Genomic DNA, 12,961 nt, shown 5'->3' with positions numbered 1-12,961 from the left:
CAAATAATTGTAGTGGAGTAGAAGTACAATACTCTGAGATGTACAGTACTCTGAGATGTACTGGAGTAGAAGTAAAAGTATTGAACATTTGAAATACTCCAGTAAAGTCAAAGTACCTCAAAATTGCAATTAGATACAGTTCTTGAGTAAATGTACTTAGTTACTTTCCACCACTGCATGTCATGTACAGTATGTGTTCTACGGAAGGCATTTAAGTGAAACTCCTAAGCCTGATCGTCGTTCGACAGTGGCACAACACCACAGTATGGTCAAGACTTCACAGGCCAGGTCAACGCTATGCACACTCTTAGACACTTTGTATAGACCCCCCCATGGGTCTATACAAAGTCCCCTCCTTTTTTCCTTGTACACCAAATATTTTCGCCGAAAACAGCCATTCTCGCCAAAAGTTCGCCACATGGTATAAGGACACTATGGCACATGTGGTTAACCATATACCACGCGCTATATACACTGAACGTGCACCTTCCCACAAAATACTAACACAGTTAGTTAGCTCCAACCTACATTGGTTGGTAAGAAATGAACTTGCAGTAGATTTTTGACAAACGTCTCTGTTTCTCTGTCCTTAAAGCTGCATCTGAAACTAATTCTAACAAATAAAACGTTATTTTAAGCAAACTGTTTGTAGAGAATGTTAATACAATATAACTATAATCTGCGGTGGTTGGAGGTGGTCTCGCTCGCTACTCTTCCATTGAGACATTTAGACCCTAGTTTCAGGTAGGACACCCATTGATTGACAAATAGTACTGCCTGAAGCCCATAAACACAATATCTCACCTATAATATCTCCCTCTTACGTGAGTGGTAGATGTTTGGTCTTCAATTTGGGAGGCCCAGGTTCAAATCCCGGGTCTTACTGTTGCATAAGCCAGTGGTTTTCAAAGTGTAATCCGGGGACCCGCAGGGGTCTTTGAAGGGGTTCCAGGGGGTCCCCAGGAACATTTGTTATAGCCTCAAAATCAGTTTAACCACTTTAACCCAATTTTGTCATTCGGCTATTCGAAAATAGCCGATCTACAAGCTCAAGCGTTGTGAGCTTGTAGATCAGCTATTAAAAAATTTACAATAATGAAAAAATATATAGAATTTGAATACATTTGAAAGCATTAATCTTCTCTTAATGGCCAAATACATTTTGGGGGTGCTTGATCTGGAAATGTTTGAGAACCACTGGCATAAAGCATACAGATTACAGCTTTGAGGCTCATCTATGGCTCTGTACTTTGCTGGACGACCCTCTCGGCCAACAACAAATACCATGTCCTTTCAACTGGAGAAAGTGTCCACCCAACTTTCCTTTCCCCAGGTGTAGACAGTGTCGTGCCTGTCGGCCGCGGCGGTCAACAGACACTTGTCTTGCCAGCATAAAAACAACAGGCTTTACTGGGTGTGTGTGTGTGTGACAATAGCCTCCTAACACTGACCCCGCTGTTGTCTGCCTGCGCGACAACGCTGTCACTCTGGCGTCTGCGTCCAACTCAACCCTTGACCTCTGCCCTGTCACCCCTCACATCCCATCTGTCACTGTCCCACTCAGCCCCAAACCCAGCTGTCTCTCTGTCTGTCTGTCTGTCTGTCTGTCTGTTTATATGTTTTAATTTAAATCTGAGGGTGTTCAAACGTAACCAACACTCTCACAGTTACAAATGGATACATTAGCATTGAGGACTTAAGCAGTTGTGTGACAAAACGAACACCCATCACACCTATCGTGTGTGTGCGTGTGTGCAAGTGTCTGCGCGCGCGTGTCTGCGTGTGTGTGTGTGTGTGTGTGTGTGTGTGTGTGTGTGTGTGTGTGTGTGTGTGTGTGTGTGTGTGTGTGTGTGCGTGTGCGTGCGCGTGCGCGTGTGAGTGAGTGTGATGCTCTTACGTGTGTCCTCTCCCCTCTCGTCTCCTCGTCACCATGTTGTGGCGTGACGTCATCAGCTGTGGGTTGCACAAACATACACTGTGTAAGCTTATATATACATGTAGACCAGCGACCAGGACAAACTATTATTGTTGGGGATTTGCTGTTGTTCTGCCATCATAGAACATGGTCCACCACATGTTCGTGTTTGCACCACATATAGCTGCTGTAAGTGTAAGTTTTTGGCTAAAACAAAAAAGTGGTTTTGTGTGAAAAGGTTAAAGCTCTATACTCTGATAGTAATCATTGTTATGTCTGTTCAGTAACAGAAGTCTCCCTGTCATTACTTCCAATTTCACTTATTTATCCTGTATCCTGTATGAGTTCTCTCTCTTGATTGGATAAAATTGGTATCACTATCTGAAGATTTTTCTATTTATTAAAGAGCTGGAGAGACTGTTACTGAACAAGCAATGCTATTGCTATCAGAATATAGAGCTCAATGTCTGCAGGATGAAGAAACAAAGAGATATGGTGTAGAGACAAAAAAAGGAGTGGGCCAAGTATAGATCCCTGGGGGATCCCGGTCAACAAAGTTTAATGATAAAGGTTACTGACTTGTGCACATTTACTTACTGACTAGCTTGGTTGGCTGACTGGCTGGCTAGGCTGCAGGCTGGCTGGCAGTCTGGTCCTCAGATTGCATGCTGAGGCTGGCTGGGTATCTGGTTGGCAGGCTTGCTGGCTTGCTGGCTGGCTGGCAGGACGGCTGGCTGTCATCTCCAGGTGACTTGCTGTTTCGTCGGCTTCTCTGTCAGCTGGGCATCCCTTGACCCGCGTGGCTCGGTGACTGACCTGCTATCCGGCCATTTCCAGTGGCTCAAGTAGAATGTATTCATCCAGGCCACCCTCAGAGCTACCACTGTTTCAAAATGAAGTTCTATAAAGATAAAACGTTACATGTTTTCTGGTTGTCCACTAAACAAAACAAAACAAACCTTCAGCCAAATGTATTCTGATTGTCCTCTAAATCTTTAACACCGTCTGAACAGCAGATGAACATTGCCCAGATAAATGGCCATGGAGCTAAACAGGCAGCTAACAGTCCAACAGTGTTTCCACAGGTTGAGAAGACATCCTCTGAATGTGAGACAGCCGTCAGGTTTCTCTCCCTCTCTCTCTCTCTCTCTCTCTCTCTCTCTCTCTCTCTCTCTCACTCTCACTCTGTCACTCTCTCTCTCTCATTCTTTCTCTCTCTTTCTGTCTTATGAGGCAGCTGGCCTATGAATCTGAGGATTCCTCTCTTACCTAATATGGATGCAGGGGGTGTGGCTATAACACCGTGAAATCCCCCCCACACCCCAAACCCCCGAGCCGGGGCGTGATTGGCTGTCATCAGAGGACTCCCATGACCCGTGCCAGTGACCTGTAGGAATCTGTCTGGGAAAAAAGAGAGAGACGAAGAGAAGAGAAGAGGAGGAGGAGGAGAGAGAGACACGGATGAAGAGATGAGGATAGCAGGAAGGGAAGATAGAGAGGGTAGAAGAGAGAAGGGGAGGAGGGTACGGAGTGAGAAGGAGGAGAGATCTGGGGGTGAGGGTATAGGAGAGGAAATGGGAGAGGAGGTGAAGAAGGGACAAAGAAGGAGGCAAGAGGAGGAGAGAGGGGAGAAAGGTAGGGAGAGGAGAGGAGAGGAGAGGAGAGGAGAGGAGAGGAGAGGAGAGGAGGAGGGGACAGGGTCTTGTTTCCTCCTCGAAGGGAAAAAAAAGTGTTTGGTGATTTTCATATTTCTTCTAAATTTGGAGTTTTTCTGCGCAGGCAGTCGACAGGACAGCCCCCTGAAACACCATGTGGAATGTATTACCCCCATTCCTGTGTGTGTGTGTGTGTGTGTGTGTGTGTGTGTGTGTGTGTGTGTGTGTGTGTGTGTGTGTGTGTGTGTGTGTGTGTGTGTGTGTGTGTGTGTGTGTGTGTGTGTGTGAGAGAGAGAGAGAGAGAGAGAGAGAGTGTGAGTGTGTAAGTGTGTCTTAACAGTCCAGTAATGCTCTGTTACTCCAAATAATTACCATCTTCCTTCTCTCTCTTTCTGTTTCCCTCTCTGTCTCTCACTCTCATTCTCTCTCTCTTGCTCTCTCTTTCTCTCCTGAGCATACGTGTGTGTGCATGCATGCACGCACACACACACACACACACACACACTAAGGCCTCTCCTTAATGCCCCATATGGACCGGTTCTTGGGCTGGAAAACAAGGAAATGAATGACAGAGGGGGGGGGGGGAGAGAGAGAGAGAGAGAGAGAGAGAGAGAGAGAGAGAGAGAGAGAGAGAGAGAGAGAGAGAGAGAGAGAAAATAAACAAAGCGACCAGAGAAACTAGTGTTAATTTAACTGAATGAACTAAATGAACACTCAATATTTTTGTGTGTACTGTAGGCTGGTTTGGGGGTCAGTGAGGTCGAGTCAACAGTGTGATTGAAAACAGCGTGCAGCCACACTACAGTATCAACTCCTCAGTGTTCATTTAACTCCAAGAGTGTCTAAATGTAACCAAATGGACCCTCACGGTCTTTGGTTACATTTGTACACGCTCTGAGATAAACGAACACTGAGGATTTTACTGTGTAGCTTCCTGTGGTCTGGGTTTAATTGTGAGAGGGACGACTCTTCTTTGCGTTGACACATTTTCTGTGGCAGAGTTTTTTTTCTCTTTTCTTTAAATGACGTTAGCAGACTGAATGCAATGCTCTGGTCAGCAGGAGCACTGACCACATCATTCCAACATCCTGGGGTTTCAGAATAGAATACATCATCCCCTCTTGCCTCTCTGTCTCCAGCGGCGAACGGTGGCATTTACACTTAAGAGCAAGTTTACCATCTTGAATATGGAATCTTTTAACGATTCAAGGTTCAAAATGGACTTGTCACTCACTTACGTATACAGGTACGTGCAGCAAAATGTTGGTGTGGCGTGTTCTGTATGGCTGCGCTAACAACCTTACAATAACAACAAGATAATAAAAACACTGGATGTAAAAAAAAAATTATAATCCTATCGTTTCAATGTACAGATTATTATTCTGATAGTGTATTGGTTAGACTGATCCTAGTTAGCAGAGGCACTACAGTGTAGTGACTACACTGTCTCTCTGAATTGGATGTATGATTATTAGCACTTTGTGATTTGCAAAAATGTGCGTTATAAATTAAAATGTATTATTATTATTACCTTGCTTATTTTAAAGCAAGTGGATAAGAGCGTCTGCTAAATACCTACATTTTAAATTGTAATACAAAAACAAAGTTTGCAGTAGTACAAGTAAAACCACTTTAGCAGTAATGGGCAATGCACAGAATAATATTATCTGGGTAAATGTACAGTAAGGTATAAACATATACATAATTGATGTAGATTAATGCGTTGGCCATAACAAACACAATATTCGAACATAATAAGGAATGCTCATAAGTGTACATGGTACCTGAGCACCTTAGGCTGAAGGTCGGTGATCGATGTAGTCATCATATCATCTGATTTGAGGCCACATGTCTTGGACACTCGGCTGAAGAGAGGGGCAGAACTGTCAACTGATCACCATCCGGTGGTGAGTTGGGTCAGATGGCGGGGGACAATATTTCATTTCATGATGCCAAGGAAGACAATTGTCTGCAATGCAGAGGTGTCATAAAGAGCAAGATATGCCAAAAACAGCCTGTTTTTAACCACTGAAACCCTATATACCTATTGACCGGAGTCCCCCTAAATATTTTCCTTTCCCCAAAATGTTTGCTCCAGAATAGTGACGCTAGGGATCATGCGGTTAAGTCAATACTTGTGCACCCCGCAGATATTTTAAACCTGACTGGTATATGTCATAGAGCAACAGGGGAAATGATTTACCATGTGATGGGGCGTAGGAGGCCGCTATATCTTATTAGTAACAGGTGGGAGGTTGAACCACACCAGGGCTCCGAGGGGCAGCTCCCTGGATGATTGCCTCACAGGATCAAACATTTGTGCGACGGCTCCATTCACAAACAGCCCCACCCTAACCCAGGTGGAGGAGACGGAGATGGTTTGGCCTGGTTGTTGTTCTACTATACAGTACACGCTGCTTTTAAAGCTGGTATAGGCTAATCCTTATTACACCAATGCAATACGTTTAGTGCTTGTAGGCAAGTGTGTATCGCAACTATACATGCCAAAGTTGACCACCACTGCACGCACGGACGGACGGACGCACACACAAAGTATGTGACACATTGTGAGCTTGTACATCTGTATAGACAGGGCCTAATGTAGACCCCTGGGAGACTCCGGTCAACAAAGCATAAGGATTTAAGTGGTTAAATTAACATTGAGGATTTTCCTATGTACACTCCGTCACCAGACCAGTCTATGGTATTTCACTACATCCAGACACAGTGTGTCTGTTCTCTCAACACTACTCATGCTTAAGGTTAGACTCGCTGTGACTTTGTGAAATAAATGTGTGTGCGTGTGTGTATGTCTGCGGGTGTGCATGTCTGTGTGTGTGCGCGTGCGTGCATGTCTGTGTGTGTGTTTGTCTGTGTGTATGCGTGTGTGTATGTCTGTGGTGTGATGTCTATGGGTGTGCATTTCTGTGTGTGTGTGTGTGGGTATGTCTGTGTGTGTGTGTGTACAGAGAGAAGACCGCTGCTAAGATGATCAACTGCCAGACAGGTGGGAGGACTTGAATTTAAAATCTTCTGCAGAAAGCACACACACGTGCACGCACACACAAACACACACTCTCTCTCTCGCTCTGACCTCCTTAGTATTGTGGTCGTACTACAAGCAAAGATCAAACAGAGTTCAAAAAAAGAAAAACGAATGTATCACAAACTCTTTCTAAACGTAACGTATATATGCCTCTTCTCTCTGTCCATGTCCCCTCTCTCTCTCACTCTCTCTCTCTCTCTGTGCGTACCGTGTCTTAATAAGGCAATGTTTGGATAACGTTCTATGTTTACAGCAGCCAAGAGTGGAGGGCTATTAGCAATGGCAGCCAAGCATGGAGAGACTCTGGGTGTGCCCCGATACCAATATACCATATATGGAAATGCACCATTTGTGACGAAGAGTCAATCCAATCCTAATGTCACCATTAGCATTTACATTCTTCTTCTTATGAAACGCTTTTATACATAGTGTCAGTAAATGATGAATGGTGCATTTATACAGCGCCTTTGTCCAATCACAACAAAGTCACAATCACACACCGACGGTAAGGCCTGTCACAATTATCACATTATCGCTTAATCGCAATTATTTGAGATAATCACAATTATTTTTTGAATAATCGTCATTATCGTTTCCATGTAGAAACATGTTCATACATTTTCCAAAAATAGAAAATAGCAGATCTACAAGCTTACAATACGCCACGACACGGGGTGTCAGTCATTTCTTTGTATATTTAAAGTTATTTGTCATATCTGCCCCGTGTCAATGTTTGATTACAAAGCCTACAAACCAAACGGAAATAAAAATTGCATTCATATGTTCCGATGTCCAATGCCAAAAACACAATGAAATCGTCAACTTAAATTTGTAATGCTGACAGCCCTAACCGACGGCAAAGGAAACCATCCTGCTCATCTGGAGCAGATAGGGGTTCAGTGTCTTGCTCAAGGTCACTTCGAACCGTCAGATTCCAAGACGGCTACACTACCTCCTGAGCCCCCCATCAGTATATAATCCTTAGTCATAATAAACAGAAGAATGTGATGTGTGTTCTTGTCAGAGAGGATGTTGGATGAGAGATGGGGACAAACTATGTGCTGAAAATGTCTACAATCAAATCCTCAATGCAGTCAATACTGTAAATCAGTGGTTCTAAACCTTTTCAGGCCGTGACCCCCCAACATTGGAATTGAACAGGGGACCCCGCAAAATAATCATATTTGAACTGGGGATCTCCCCAAAATAATCATATTTGAACTGGGGACCCCCCACCCTGACAAGTACTCGGAATTGTAGGAGGCGTTACTTTTAGTTTGACTCTGTTCCACAGATAAATATTGTGAAAATAGCCGATCTACAAGCTCACAATAGTCTTCAGCAACGGTCTTTATTTATTTCATTATTTTATTTTTTTAGGTATTAAAAAGGTCTTAAATGTTCTTACATTATCACTTTACTGTCATCTGGGGACCCCCCCCCCCCAAAGAAATCATGTGGGGACCCGCTTGAGAACCACTGACAATAACTCCCATTTCACTGTAAATGTAATTAGTCGAAGCCTATCTAGCTTACCGCATAGCAGAAATGTCATTTCAAAAGTATATTTAAAATATATTTTTGTGAACGGAAATGACAAACAGGTGACAGCTTCCTCGTGCAGAATTGTGTGCACTTTGTGAGATTGTGGAAGAGTTGTCTGTCTCCCGAGACTACTGGAGTGATGCTGTGGAGACGCTATTAACCACTTGAACCTTAGCGTCCATATTCTGGGGGGAACATTAGCCAAAAATAGCAGTGTGAACTTGTAGAACGGCTATTTTTGGCAAAGAAATTTGACGTAGATGGAAAAAAGCGGTACAAGTATACAGCTGCAACTCAGGTCCGTTTGATTAAGAATAGAGGGTTTAAGTGGTTAAACTCAGTACACACTGTGTGCACATCAGGCCCTGCTGTGTGTTGTATAGAAGTGTGTGTTAGCGCCAATTTAAGATGACCACAGAGTGGTTTATACAGTACATGCGGTAAAGTGATATACACTGTAATCACGAGTGGAGTGTGTGTACGACGGTCGCCTCTATACAGACCTTTTCATGAGACAATGTATGGATGCTGTTTAGAGCATGTCCTCTTCATGAATAAAGTATGTTTGTCTAAATATATTTTACTTCTCCTTCTATTGGAGTGACATTAATATACACATCACAAGGGAAACAAACAGCCGGCCATTCCGAACCAGTCTTTAATTCGATTTTTTTTTTAAAGGGGGGGAAAAAGCCAACCGCTCGTGTGTACTCCACCACGGTCCTGTGGACTGTGGAGGGTCGTAGAATAGGGACACTAGGGTTCAAGTGTTTCAGATACGTAGGTCTGCCAGAGAACCTGAGGGCAGGACTGTTGACATTTTAAAATGGGTGCAGACATACTAGATGCTGGACAACCCAGAATGTTCCAACCCAGGAGGAACACTCACTCTGCTCTGCCGCTCCTCTCCTCTCCTTTCAAACCTCACATCCTGCAGTTTTATTTCAGGCCCGTTTCAGATTGCCTGGGCGACAGCAGAGGAATAGTCACAGACTTTTATCTAAACACGCCTGGATGCTGAGGAGGTCTGCAGCTTTTTAACCACATGAACCCTGGCATCCCAATTGAGGGCAATGTCATAATAGACTAACATTTAGAGAAAATAGCCAGTCTATAGGCTCACAATAAGCTGTTGTGAGCCAAGTACAGACCTTTGGGGGACTCCGGTTAACTAAGTATAGGTTTTAAGTATTTTGTTATGGAAATTGCCATGGTGCTGCTCACATACCATAACATATAACACAAACGTATTAAGAATTATTATTAAATAATTAAGAATAGATGCTGGAGAGATTAATCCCTACTTTTATTTCTAGTAGTTTAGATTACGTTATGTCCCACTCACTGGGCTTCTCAAATTATTCAGGGCAGTCGCTTAACAAGAACCAGGAAGAGTATATAACCATTTAACTTTTTTTTTTTATATCATTGGCTCCCTTCTTCAATAATTGATTTTAAGGTCCTTTTACTGGCATGCAAAGCTCTTAATGGTATAGCACCTTCTTATATTTCTGACTCCCTAGCCTTTTATCACTCACCCAAGAACCCATAAACCTAATTTATGCTCAGGCGTACAACGGTGTCGTTGTGCGCCGAGGTGGAGGAGATAGAAGTAGTAAAGAAGATAGAAATATGACACAAAACAGGACTGAAACAGAGGAACGCACAGAGGAGGAGAGAGGAGAGAAGAGGAAGGAAAGGGCAAGAAGGAAGGTTGAGGCGACAGGTAGAGACAGAGGGGAGGGGGGGGGGGGGGGTGTCACGGGGTGAGATTATGAAGAGAGGGAGAGACGAGGTGGAAAGACTGGTGACGCGAGGTTAGGAGAGACAGACAGAGACAGAGTGGGGGAGAGATAAAGAGAGAATGGAGAGAGACAGAGACAGAGGGAGGGAGCCTATTTCACTTACTCCATAACCCAGGTAACACGTTTTTGGCTTGAAATAAATAAAACTCTAGGTCTATCCATCAACATGTTTGAGAGGCCGATATAAAAGTCAGATCAAACAAAGGAGAAGAACAACAGATTAAAAAGGAGAGGTGGAAAGAGACGGAAAAGAGAGGGAGGGTCAGAGTAAAGATTGGGAGAAGACAACATGAAGGTTTATGAACTTGCTGTCTGGAGCTCCATGTGTTGAGCTTTGATCACAGGCTGCTGGGGTGACACGACCATATAAGGCCACATAAAGTAAGACGGCTTAAAAAAAAAAGAAGGAAGTTGAAATATAGTGAGACGAACGTGAGAGAAATGGACACGGAAGACTTTATGTGTAGAGAGAGGAACAATAGAACATCACTGAGAAGTGCAAAGAGAGAGATGTTGTTTAACACCAAAACAAGTTATTTTATATATACACAGTATATAATCTCATTCCATACATCCCTCTTTCCAGCTAACAGTTGCAAAAAAAAAGCAAGGATTAACAAGGTTAAGTGTCTAGTGTAGGGTCTACTTCAAAACACCAACTTGTACTTACTCAACGGACTGCTCATTAACACACACACACACACACACACTACTAGGGCACATACATTGTTAATGTACACTTGGGCCTGTTAATACCGCTAATATACTGTTAGCGCACTTTGATTACATTTTATATTCATGGAACGCCTGGGATTCGAACCCGGGTCTGCCGCGTGGAAAGCCAACATCTTATCCATATCAGGCAGAGACTCTGAGCCACTACTGCTACACTCACACCTGTTTTGTTTTTTTAAGATATATATATTTTTGGGCTTTTCTGCCTTTATTGATAGCACACAGTCGAGACAGGAAACGGGGAGAGAGACAAGGAGTGACATGCAGCAAAGGTCGTCGGGCGCGGGATTTGAACCCGCTGGGAAATGCAAATACCGGGCAATCGAAGTGCAGCTCGGGCAAGAGTACTGGATTCCAGTGTTGCTCAGATGAAGGGTATGTCCACCCCTAGGTGTACGCGGTGGTACTACAAGGGGTATGTGAGAGAAAGTGGAAAATGTATTTGACTGTTATTGTTTAATGATAAAACATTAACAAACTTTGTGTTAACCTACCAAATTACTAAAACGTATTGACATCAAAACTTGACTTTTGATGTGGATATTTTCTAAGCAAAATAGTTGTTGGGTAAAGGGGGTACTTGCATTCAGAAATCAGGTTTTGGTACTTTATTCCTAATACCGGTTACTCTATTATTTTGCCAGTATTTGTCCTGCGTTTCATAACTGCCATGACAACATAATTTCCCCCACGGAAATGGTCTATCCATCTCTACACCTTAAAATTTAGAGTTCCATTTATCCATTTATAGATTTGTAGTTAAATCAACACTGAGGATTTCATAGCGTGTACTGTAGAGGTAAACAGAAGCCCCAGTGACGTTGGATCATCAGACAGAGAAAGCAGACACAGGACTGTACTCCTGACTGCATTCTGAACTGGCACTGTTTAGTTGACACTGTCACACAGACACACAACAGGACAGACCAGACACTGTCAAATACGGAGCGTTAACGTGACCATCCCTAACTCTGAGAGTATACAAATGGAACCAAATGGACCCTACGGGTTTCGTACACTCTCCAAGTTAAATTATGACCCGGGATTGTCACAGTGTAGGCTAACGATTTGTAAACGGGGAGAAAAGCAGAGACAGATACATAGGGATAAGGGCGAGACAAGACCCAGATACATAACTAAAACAGGTCTGGCAAACAGTGGTGGAAAGTAGTTAAGTACACTTACTCAAATTGTACAAGTAGTACAATTTTGGTGGAACCTTTACTTGAGTATTTCCATGGTACTTTATACAAATATTGTACTTTTTACTCCACAACATTTGTTTAACTACTGTAGTCACATACTTTGCAGGTTTTGATTACAAAACATACATGAATTGATAAATGACTTATTATTATAGGTTAATATAGGTGGCACATAAAAGTAATTAAAATCAGCAGCAGCACCACCTTTACCAGTTAAAGTGGTGACCACATGAATGCATTACTAATAACAATCCAATATTATGATTGTGAAATGGGCCATTCTGTACAATGAGAACTTCTACATTTGATACTGTAATATTTTTCTGCCAATAATTACATATAATGTAACTTTTTAGAGTAAAGTTTTGAATTTTTTTTGTAATAGCGTATCTCTACATTGTGTGGTATTGCTACTTTTACTTTAGGTAAAAATGGGAGTACTTCTTCCAGGCGCTGCAGTGAAACATGTAGGTTACAACCCCAGAGCGACGTGCAAATCTCTGCTCCTTCCTGCTTTGACAAGGCAGAGTGCAACCAGGACTGACTGACTCACACCTGTGCTGCCGACACAGAGAATGAACACACCTCTGTCACTCCATCTAAACAGAGAGAGAGAGAGAGAGAGAGAGAGAGGGGGGGGGGGGTCTACGGGGAGAGAGTTCAGACAGACTGGACTAGCACAGTGGTTCTCAACCTGCCACAGATAAATATGTTGAAAATAGCCGATCTAAAAGCTCACAACGCCAAAAGTTTTTGCCCTTTTCTTATGTTATTGGACAATTTGGCCAATGTTTGACCAGTTATTATGGTATAGTTTTACAGTACTTTAAGTTTTTCAAGTGGGCCCTGATTCGCAATGTGAAGCGTTGTGAGCTTGCATACAAGCTGAAACATTGAAACATTTTGAAAGTCAAGGTGAAAGTGGTTGTGACTAAATAATAACTACATTTGACACATGCAGGTTCTTTTTTACCATCTCCTGAAAAGTAACAGGTTTTGGGCGTACAAGGTTTCGTTTCCGTTGCCCGACGGCGACAAAACGCAACTCTGGAACA

This window comes from Gymnoscopelus braueri (genome assembly GCF_963280865.1).
Source record: "Gymnoscopelus braueri genome assembly, chromosome: 20".
NCBI lineage: Eukaryota > Metazoa > Chordata > Actinopteri > Myctophiformes > Myctophidae > Gymnoscopelus > Gymnoscopelus braueri.
Note: the sequence above shows the minus strand (reverse complement) of the source record.